This window comes from Elaeis guineensis, chromosome 12 (genome assembly GCF_000442705.2).
Source record: "Elaeis guineensis isolate ETL-2024a chromosome 12, EG11, whole genome shotgun sequence".
Lineage (NCBI taxonomy): Eukaryota > Viridiplantae > Streptophyta > Magnoliopsida > Arecales > Arecaceae > Elaeis > Elaeis guineensis.
This window is the reverse complement of record NC_026004.2, coordinates 4802157-4812908: the sequence shown is the minus strand read 5'-3', so window position 1 is coordinate 4812908 and position 10752 is coordinate 4802157. Positions and strand designations below refer to the sequence as shown.

Genomic DNA, 10752 nt, shown 5'->3' with positions numbered 1-10752 from the left:
ACATCAGAGAATTGTAACACATCACCTTTGAATCCTGCTCGCCTATCACCGGAGAAACGGGCTATATATGTTGCAGTCTCCGCCCAGTACGCAAGGGAAGTAAACTGATTTGCAAGGCCTTCTAACTGAGTCGGCCCAGAATTCACGTCTCAAGCTTCTGAACACCCTCGAGCTGGGCTCTTGCAAACAAGTGATATATCCATGTTGCTGATCTTTAAAAGTATTCCTCACAACTCTAAATAAACATTAATTTATAGTATTTTGATCGCGTTAGCAAATAATCTTGTGACAGTCAAAAGTTAGTTTGATACAAAAATAGGAATAGAATTTACTTTATTATATCTTGTTCACAAACAAATGTAAACCTAGATTTGAACAGGATCCAACCTAGATCCAAATATTTTGGAGTGGATCTGGATCATGCATGACCCCGATCCGATCTGATCGACTCATTGGGTGTAAGATATTTTCTATGGATCTAATCTGATATAACTTAGTCATCTATTGGATTTGGCTTGGGTCCAATATCAAGATGCCAAGTCAAGTTGGGGTTAAACAAATCTTGATCCGACCCAGTCTATTTGCAGCCCTAATATGGAGAGCCTTAACCTTCCAGCTGAGAATTAACATGGCAGTCCAAGGTGAAACCCACTCCTGTGTTCCTTCCGTGGTGGTAGTGACTGCTTCATCTTCACCAACTTCAGCCCGTTGCTTTTGTTTTTCTTTTTTTTTTTTTTTTTGCAAGGATATCTCTTCAGCCAGTTGCTTGCCTAAAGGTTTCAGCTTAGTTGCAATCCTAGAGGAAGTCCAGCCTGCTGCTACCATTGTGCCATACTTCCTAGGCCCAGAAGTTCCTCATCTGAAGGTGAATTCCAAAATATGTCAACAAAACTAGATGCATCTTATAATATGAACTTCTTCTGTCACATGCATCCTACACATAACTGTTGGGAATTAATTATTCTTTCTTCACACCTCTGCTGTTGGAAATATGTTGATCTATCATTCTTTCATTTTTCCAGAAAAGACTACTACTAACTTTTTATATACATATGGCATTTACTTTTGCTGGAAATACAGATCTAGCTATTTCCATCCTTCTTCTTCAGATACACTAATTGTACTATTTCTTCAACTCAGTTATAAGCCAGCTATATTACAGTTTCTTACATTCTACATCCAGCTGTTATGGGATTTCCTGCCTTCACCGACTTATATCTTCAGCGCTTTCCTTGCTTATCCAAATTATTTTCTGACTGCAGCGAATGTTTTTCCTTGTTATCCATTATGTTTTCTCACTGCAGCACATGATAATTTTGATGTAATTACTATTCTATGGGTATCTCTTCGTTTAGTGTTGCAGAGGTGCTTGTCTTCAATGCTGAGAGTGGAGTGCACTTTATCTTTATGCTTGTCTTCCCTATTCAGAAGTTGGCGATGTTACAAACTCTATCTTAGGCTGCTATACCTACATTCCGACTCTCTACTACTAATGGATGGCTAATCTTATCTCCTACATATTCCCTCCCTTTTAATGCCCCAGAAAAGCTTGGCAAATACTTACACACACAAGCATTCTAAAGACATTCTGCTGGTGTATCTTTACATGTAGTTCTCATCTTATGTGATTGCTGTTTGCACTCCCTCATATACTCTACTCATTTTGTATCTCTTAATCACTATTATGTTGTATGTGTGTAATATATATCTTATAAACTTTGCTCCCATACTTTAATGCAGCCTTTGGCTCCTTTGCTTGCCCAAAAAAACAAAAAAAAAAAAAGAAACAAAAAACAAAACCAGATGCAGGTTCGGGTCCTTTGATGGGGTTCTTTAGTCCACGTTATCAGAACCGAACAATCTCTTGATCCTTGATCTAATTTTTCTCCGTACTTCACAGAGATGGTGTTGGGATATACCGACCGACGACCGACGGACGATTCCGACGGACGACTTCGACGGACAATCCCGACTGACGACCCCGACCGACGATCGACGGACGACTCCGACGGACGACCCCGACAGACGACCCCGACCGACCCCGACGGACGACTCCGATGGACGACCCCGACAGACGGCTGCCGACAATATCCGGCCGAAGGTATGTCAGCCGAACCGACCCATGCTGTTTCCGACTGACCGAGCGGCCGAACCCATATTAGCGACTCACTGTCGGGGGTGGCAGCCGACATCCGACTTAAGCAAGGCACCAAACCAGCCGACGGTGCCTCCGGATCATCACCCGACGTCCCGGTAGCTGAATACTGACGTATGGTCGGTCAGCCCTCCCAAATTCCGTACGACCGCTATGGGCTGCTGTCCTGTCAAGGACGTGCTGTGTGACCGCCCTGGAGCATTGTCCTGCCAAGGACATAGGTTGATTCTGACAACCCGCGGTGATTTGACAGCCCACGGTGACTCTGATAGCCTCCGACGATTTGACAACTCCTCCCATTGTCTGCGCCATTAATGACGGCGCCATGCCACGCTCTACTATAAAATGGAGAAGGCAACAGTGCTGGAGGGGGTTCCTTTCGAAACCCTTGGATCCCTCTTCCTCTCTAGCTCTCGCTCTCACCCTCTCTCGCTGAGCTCTCCTTGATTCCTTTTTACTATTGCCTAGTCTCCTCTCTGACTTGACCGTCGGAGGGTTCCCGCCGGAGCCACCTCCGGTCAGTGCGGACTTTCTTTTGCAGGCGCTCGTTCCCGGCGACCAAACGATGAGGAGATTGGCCGCAACAGGTTTGGCGCGCCAGGAAGGGGGGATCGACAGCACCAGGGATTATAACCCCCGCGGAACTCGAAGCATCTTCTAAGATGACAAGAACGAGAGCTCAGCGGTCGAGGGTCACTGGATCGGCAAGGCGCTCTTCCCGCCGAGAAGAGGCCTCTCCTCCACCCTCCATGGCGGAACCTAGTTCTCCGCATCCCGCGGTGACCACGGAGGCACAGATCACGACGATCGTGCGGCAGATGACCGTGCTGACAGACGTGGTCAAGAGCCTTCAGCAACAACCGATCCGGTTGCCACCCTTGCCGGCGAAGCAACCGGCGGCACGTCCGGTGCCCTCCCGGAGCAGCCGCCGAAACCCGCATCGGTCTCCGTCGCCTTCTCGGGAGCACCTGCCACAGCGCTCCCACCGAGAGGAGGAGGGGCGGCTGCGGCGTGACACCCATCGGTCCCGACGGTCATCTCCCTCCCAGCTGGAATGAGCGAGGAAGGAGAAGCGGCCGCGAACACCGTCCGCCTCTCTCTCGGACTCATCGGGAGACTCCACCCCCGGAGTCTCTCAGCACCGACGAATCGACGACTACGAACGTAGGTTCGAAGAAATCAACCATCGGCTTGCCCAGTTGCAGGTGGACGGACAGAAGTCCTCAAATGACGTTGACTTTCAGACCGCCCAACCTCTCTCCCGACTCATCCTCGACGAACCGATCTCCAATCGGTTCAAGATGCCACACGTGGAGCCTTACGACGGGTCCACCGATCCGATCGACCACCTGGAGAGCTACAAAGCTCTCATGACGATTCAAGGGGCGACCGACGCTCTTCTTTGCATCGGCTTCCCCGTCACGCTTCACAAAGCTGCCAGGGTCTGGTACTCTGATCTTCGATCAGGAAGTATCTATTCCTTTGGACAGCTCGAACACTCTTTCGTGACCCACTTCAGCACCAGCCGGAAGTCGCCGCGAACCTCGGACAGCCTTTTTTCCCTCAAACAGGGAGAAAACGAGGCACTCCGACACTTTGTGATGCGATTCAACGCGGCCACGCTTGAGGTTCGGGACCTCAACAAAGACATGACCATCTCGACCATGAAGCGGGGGCTGAGGGCATCCCGATTCACATACTCCTTGGACAAGATCCTCCCCCGGACGTACGCCGAATTGATAGAGCGCGCGTACAAATACATGCGCACAGACGAAGGAGCTTCCGACCGGCGCCTGACCTAGGGCACGGGCCAGAAGGAAAAGCGGAAGAAAGGTCGGGCCCCTGTTGAACCCAGCAGGCACCCCCCCACCGATAGACGGGTCTTGCCCTGACGACGGAGTTCGAGACCGACGCATCGCAGATATGACTCCTACATCTTTCTCTTCGCTCCTCGTGCGCAGATTCTACGATGGAGATCGAAGGAGTGGAATATCTGAGACGGCCTCCGTCTCTGAAGGCAAAAGGCCTCGACCAACGCGGTCCGATCGCCGAACCAACGGCTCGATCGTTGATCGCCGAATCTATGACTCCATCGTCGAACTGATCGTTGATCGCCAAACCAATGGCTCGATCGTCGATCGCCGAATCTATGACTCCATCGCCGAACTGATCGTCGATCGCTGAACCAACGGCTCGATCGTCGATTGCTGAACCTACGACTCCGTCGTCGAACTGATCGCCGATCGCCGAATCAATGACTCCATCGTCGAACTGATCGTCGATCGCCGAACCAACGGCTCAATCTACGTTTCGATCGTCGACGATGGAATATCTACGACGGCCCCCGCCTCTGAAGGCAAAGGGCTTCGACCAATGCGGCTGGCTAACTTGCCAACTTAGCTTCGACTAAGAAAGGGCAAAACGCCAAGACAACCGCGACATACCCGCCCGACCAAGGTCTGGGCAACGGATATTCGACTTGCGACATACCGATCCGGTCACGATCGGTCGAAGGATATTCGGCTTGCCACCGTCTATCATACGACTCGACATGCTACGTCGGTGGATATTCGACTTGCGACATACCAACCCGGTCACGACCAATCGAAGGATATTCGGCTTGCCATCGTTTATCATACGTTGCGACGTGCACGTCCAACTAAAGGTCGGACAATAGATATTCGACTTGCCATCATTATCCTATCCGAATACGTCGGACGCTACTCGACTATCAGACTCTGCAGAATGATCGTGTCGACGAGCAATGTTCGGAGGTTGGCCGACCTCCGACCCGACGTGCAGGCTCGACCTACTGTCGAGACGACCGACATCGGATTGTTCGTTGATGCGATCTCCAGAGTCGGGGCAAGACGTGACGGAAAATCACTCCTTTCGTACGAAGCCGTCGCCCACGTGTTCACGCGAGCCAACATGACATCGGACTCAGGAGTGGGGGGGCAACTGTTGGGATATACCGACCGACAACCGACGGACAACTCCGACGGACGACCTCGACGGACGATCCCGACCGACGACCCCGATCGACGACCGACGGATGACTCCGACGGACGACTCCGACGGACGACCTCGACAGATGACTCCGACCGACCCCGACGGACGACTCCGATGGACGACCCCGACAGACGGCTGCCGACAATATCCGACCGAAGGTATGTCGGCCGAACCGACCCATGCTGTTTCCGACTGATCGAGTGGCCGAACCCATATTACCGACTCACTGTCGGAGGTGGCAGCTGACATCCGATTTAAGCAATGCACCAAACCAGCAGACGGTGCCTCCGGATCATCACCCGACGTTCCGGCAGCTGAATACTGACGTATGGTCAGCCAGCCCTCCCAAATTCCGTACGACCACTATGGGCTGCTGTCCTGTCAAGGACGTGCTGTGTGACCGCCCTGGAGCATTGTCCTGCCAAGGACATGGGTTGATTCTGACAACCCGCGGTGATTTGACAGCCCACGGCGACTCTGACAGCCTCTGGCGATTTGATAACTCCTCCCATTGTCTGCGCCATTAATGACGGCGCCATGCCGCGCTCTACTATAAAACGGAGAAGGCAACAGTATTGGAGGGGGTTCCTTTCGAAACCTTTGGATCCCTCCTCCTCTCTAGCTCTCGCTCTCATCCTCTCTCGTTGAGCTCTCTTTGATTCCTTTTTAGTGTTGCCTAGTCTCCTCTCTGACTTGACCGTCGGAGGGTTTCCGTCGGAGCCACCTCCGGTCAGTGCGGACTTTCTTTTGCAGGCGTTCATTTCCGGCGATCAGGCGACGAGGAGATTGGCCGCAATGGGTGGTATATAAAGTCAACCGCAAGGCATTGAAACCAATGGCTAGAGATGGCTGGAACGTGAGAAACTGAAGATCAAGCGGCTGCGTAGGTATCTTCAGACCAGCGAGAGGCTCATGTCCAGATGCTTTCACATGAAACCGATGCTGGATGCTTGTGAATGATGTGTGACAGCAATGAACAGGATAAATGGTTCAGGTTTAGCCGAAAAGGAAAAAAACCTAGACCACCACAAACAAAGTTATATAAGATTTGGCTCAAGAAATTATAAATAAAAGGTTTAACACTTCAATTTTCACAACATTGTATTTAAAAAACAAAAAGGGGAACATACAAATAAGCCGCCAAAGAATACTCAGTGTCGATGGAAGGCATTCCACATTTTAATCCAAAAAAAAAAGCATTCCACATGCGTTCGGCAAACTGTGTGCCGAAATTAAGGCAAAAGCTGGGGTCCTCCGGCATCCACGCCACAAGCGGATGGTCTTGTACTTTCCGGTAATCTTTGGGAAGAAAAAGCTCCTATAGTTTTCGATATCTTCCTCTCAGCAGCAGCTATAATATTTAGCTACTTTCTTATGTACCCTCTCTTGCTAGTTTTAGAATCTTTGGCGTTGATCATGTCGAAGAGGACTCTGAATTTTTGGCCTTTCAGCTCATCTCCCTGGAAGATATATTTGTTTGTTAGTTTGCTTTCCTGACTCTGATTATTCATTCTGTTTGAAAATTATAGGCGTATAAAGTTCTCATTGTGGCACATTAGATGTTTGTCGATTTGCTTCACTTGTATGTCACTCCATGATCTCTGTCCATTCCGCATCGCTATTATCCATTTGTCCAACAAGATGACTGTTAACTTGTTTCAGTTATATGTTTCAGTTATGTAACGACGTTCTTATTGTTTGTAGATATAAGAATGGGAACGGGTTATACGCGCAACCGCAGAGAACCAGGGAAGGAATTGAGGGAAAGTGTTTTTCCTTGTACCGACAAATTCTTTAGAAGCCTCAACTCCCCTATTCTCCCACTAACCCATGCCACTCGCTTGGCCAAGAAGAGGGAGGTCTTCTTGTTTGGATCAGAGGAGCGATCCCTCCACAGCATTGCCGATCACATGGATGCTGCTCGCTACTCCCTATCCATCCTTTAAAAAGGCCACGTCCTTTGGTATATAAGACATAATACATCTCCTGTGAGTCTTCTTACCTCTCACCCTAATTTCGTTTAATATCTGGGAAATTCTTTTGTTTTTACATTTATATAACATAACTGTTGAAGCAAGGCTCTTTTTTTATTTTTTTTGACTTGTAAAGTTTGGGCGAACATGCATGGCTTTAACATGAAGGCTGCGTTGATCTTCTTGAGTTTGTATCTCTATTCCATGTGAACTATTATCTTCTTTCTTTTCCAATATTTTCATAATGAGCAGCTTAAAACTATTTATTTTACTAGACAAAATGATAGTATAAGGTTCACTATCTTGGTACATTATCCTTGGTATGGGGGGTGGTTCGATGTACAGACACTAGGTGTGCCCTTGTATTGAGTATTGGTTCAATGCCATTGAGGTACGTATGCTGGATAACGAGCAGTATGCAGTGGTAGTGTGAACATTGCTTGAATGGATAATAAAATGTATGTATTTCTTCGTTTGGCTGAAAGCACATTCTTGTTCATAATTCTTGAATCAATGGGAATGGATGAATGGGTTCTCGTCCGGGGAATGAAGTCAATAATAAGAGGCAAAAAAGTTAGAATCTATTGATTATTGAGGAACGCCGCTTGGCTTTGGGTGGTTGGGTGCTTGAATGCATAATAAAATCTTTCCTAAGAGAATATACGTGAGCATATAGAAGGCTTGGGATGCATGATCTAGTAATTTGCACCAAAAATTTCCATCAAGTCAAATTTTATTTCTGATTCTTTCAGGATTTTATATTTAAATATAGCAAAGGTTATTGACCATTTATTTGATTCGTCAAAATGCATTTTAAGTGAAGCTCAGCATATCTTTAAGTATAGGCATTAGTTATAAGCAGGTTTTCTCTTTTGTTATCTTATGGACATGTTATATAATTATGTAGGCCTTCTGGGGGTTTAGCCATTCGATGCGGCCATTATGCTACACCCATATAGTTGCAGTGGATCAGCAAAAGGGTGTTAAAACATTCTCATGGAACCTAGGCTCAGATTAGAGAAATCGTACTGGATTTTTTTTTTAATAGTAAGAAATCGTACTGGATTTTTTTTATTTTTTATTTTTTTGAGTAAGAAATCGTACTGGATCTTGTGTTGCTATCTTTGTACGTACAATATTTGCATTATTGCTTCAGGATGATGGGGTCTGGATATCTTAGCTAGATTAGAATCAGTTCAAAGTTATATGTCCTAATGGTGTTTTCTCATGATATTTTTGACATTTTGGATCCTACCTTGATAATATCGCATGTTGAATTGCTATCATCATGCTAACTGATGCAGGAAGAGGTTAGGACAGGAATTACAACACAAAACTAATAAATTAAAGGCCCTCAAGGTGGGATAAGAAAGATGTGAGGGGATCTTTTTTGGAGAACTAATTTCTAGGTGTTCAACAAATGTTTGTGGCTCGGGCAAATGTGACGACTTAGAACCAGGAAAAAGATTGAAACTACAGGTGAAGTTTCTGAATTGCATGGGAACCAACAGGGCAAAGGCATCTAGATCAAACAAAGAAAAATGGTTAAAAGCTTGGGCTAGATTTAAAGAAACAGCTAGCTGTTACAATTTAAAATTATGATAGCTGACCTTATAAACCCACAATGGACTTACCATTCTGGATTTTATGAGAAAATGACAAATGATTTAACATAACATTATGATGAGTTTGATTTATGGTACTTGTACTCCACATTAGAACATATAAGTCATAGTAAATAGTAACTTTATAAAATCATTAGATCCCAATGATTGCATTTTTCAGTTCATCAGTAATAGGGCAATAGGGCTAATAAAATTCCAAGCATGAAGATTTTTTATGTTTTCGTTCATATAAAAAACACAATAAGCCCATCAAAAGATACAATCTGTTATCCCAATTGTTTATATATAAAAAGTCTCCTTTTGTATATTTTGTTAAATAATGAATGTTAGAGGCTGACATCCTATCGTGGAAAAGGTAAATATATCTCAGAGCTACAGAAATTCAGAGTGATTCTCACTGTTAGAACAAAAAGTTTTAACTACTGATATAAAGAGTGAAGAACACTATAAATTAAGATGATTTTTTTCTGGGACCTGTTCGAGACGAGTTTACTTTGCAGTTATTTAAAGTAGATGGATTATCCCTTTTTTCTTCTTTTATATGAATGCATATGTTCTATTCTGGGTAAAGCTAAATGTGAACTCTGACGAGTTCAATCCTCATTGTCTTTTTGACATATGCCCACTTGAGAAAGATGCGAAGTTTCTTTTCAACTTATGTCAACAGTGAAATAAACATGGGAATATTTTGGTGTTCAGATATAGGAGAGTTCACAAAGTAGTACAATATAATTATACTTTAAATTTCATAATCTATCCATATAATTCAGTGATACACATCATGTATAATATCCACCTATTTTCAAGTTTCCAAAGTGCCTGCATGCTCTAGTTTCAACCCAAATAAATCTAATGTCAAATAAATAAATAAATAAATCTTTCACTACCTGTGCGTTTGACCTAACATTTTCTATGTTTGCTCTGTCCTTTATCCAATCACAAACTTGCGAAATGCTTTAGAATTGGAGTTTCACTTGCTGATAATATGTTTGGAAAGAAAGAAAATTTTAATCAAAAGAAATCTTTAACCCGGCCGTCACTTCTAAGAAGAAAAATGGCAAGAAGAAGAAGAAGAACAAAGGAGCAGGTAAACACAATTCTTTGCTCTTGCAAGCAAACGATGTGCTCTTACAAAAGGTGTCTCCACAAAGCGAGTATAATGCAGTCCATTATCTCCAGATTCTCCATCCTCTACTTCTACAACCTGATTAGGCACAACCCTCTCCATGCAAACTAGTTAGGAGATTCCCATTCATTGGTTTCAGCAAACTTTATAATGATAGAGAGAAAAAATCTAGCAGACACTGGAATCCCAAATCATTGTTCTTCCCATTAAGGAGTGGTCCTGAGTTAGTGCGTCATGTATTAAAGCTGCTCGTGCACATATTTGTCGACTTTTTCCAAAATAATTGTGCCCATTATTGTATTAATGTCGATGATGAATATAAAGAAGAATAAAAAAAGGTGGCCCTAGCTTTAGGGGTGGACAGGGTCCCTTAATTTCCGAAAGATAGTGCCATTTTAGCTAAGAAATAGGTTGTTAGGAGCCCAGTCCACATGGATACATGCATCCAAGTACCGTTCTCTCTTTCTACCAAACCAAAAAAAAAAAAAGGTACCATTCTCTCTGTGACATCACCGCTGGGTATATGCTGGCGAGCACCGGCCCTTGCTGCAGACATTGTATGAGCTCTTTTTCTCAATCATAATTTGTCACATAATTCCTGATCCAAGAGGTAGTTAAACATACCAAGTTCCTCTCATTTTTGGTTGGTGAAAGTGTCATTAACAGGCCCACAACTATTTACTCGATTGGGAACTCATTTTATTTCATTTTCCTATAGAGGTGGTTTTCACCTTGCTCTGACGGTACTATTTCACTATCCATCACACGTCTAAAATAATATCACAGTACTACTCTCCATAATGGCATGTTCATATTTACTCCTCAATAGATATTCTTTTTTATCTCTCCCACGGTATCACT

The 10752-nt window shown here is 44.9% G+C and overlaps 1 long non-coding RNA gene across 3 annotated transcripts; it reads left to right on the top strand.

The window, feature by feature from the left end:
• Positions 1–6190: 6190 nt before the first annotated feature.
• LOC105055631 (uncharacterized) lies at positions 6191–8355 on the top strand. 3 transcript variants are annotated; one of them, XR_012136053.1, is made up of 4 exons: positions 6191–6461; positions 6697–6749; positions 6872–7155; positions 8048–8355. It is a non-coding gene; the product is annotated as an uncharacterized lncRNA (long non-coding RNA). The 3 variants fall into 3 exon arrangements; XR_012136051.1 differs by lacking the exon at positions 6697–6749 and adding an exon at positions 6561–6646; XR_012136052.1 differs by lacking the exons at positions 6697–6749; positions 8048–8355 and adding exons at positions 6561–6646; positions 7277–7362.
• Positions 8356–10752: the final 2397 nt, after the last annotated feature.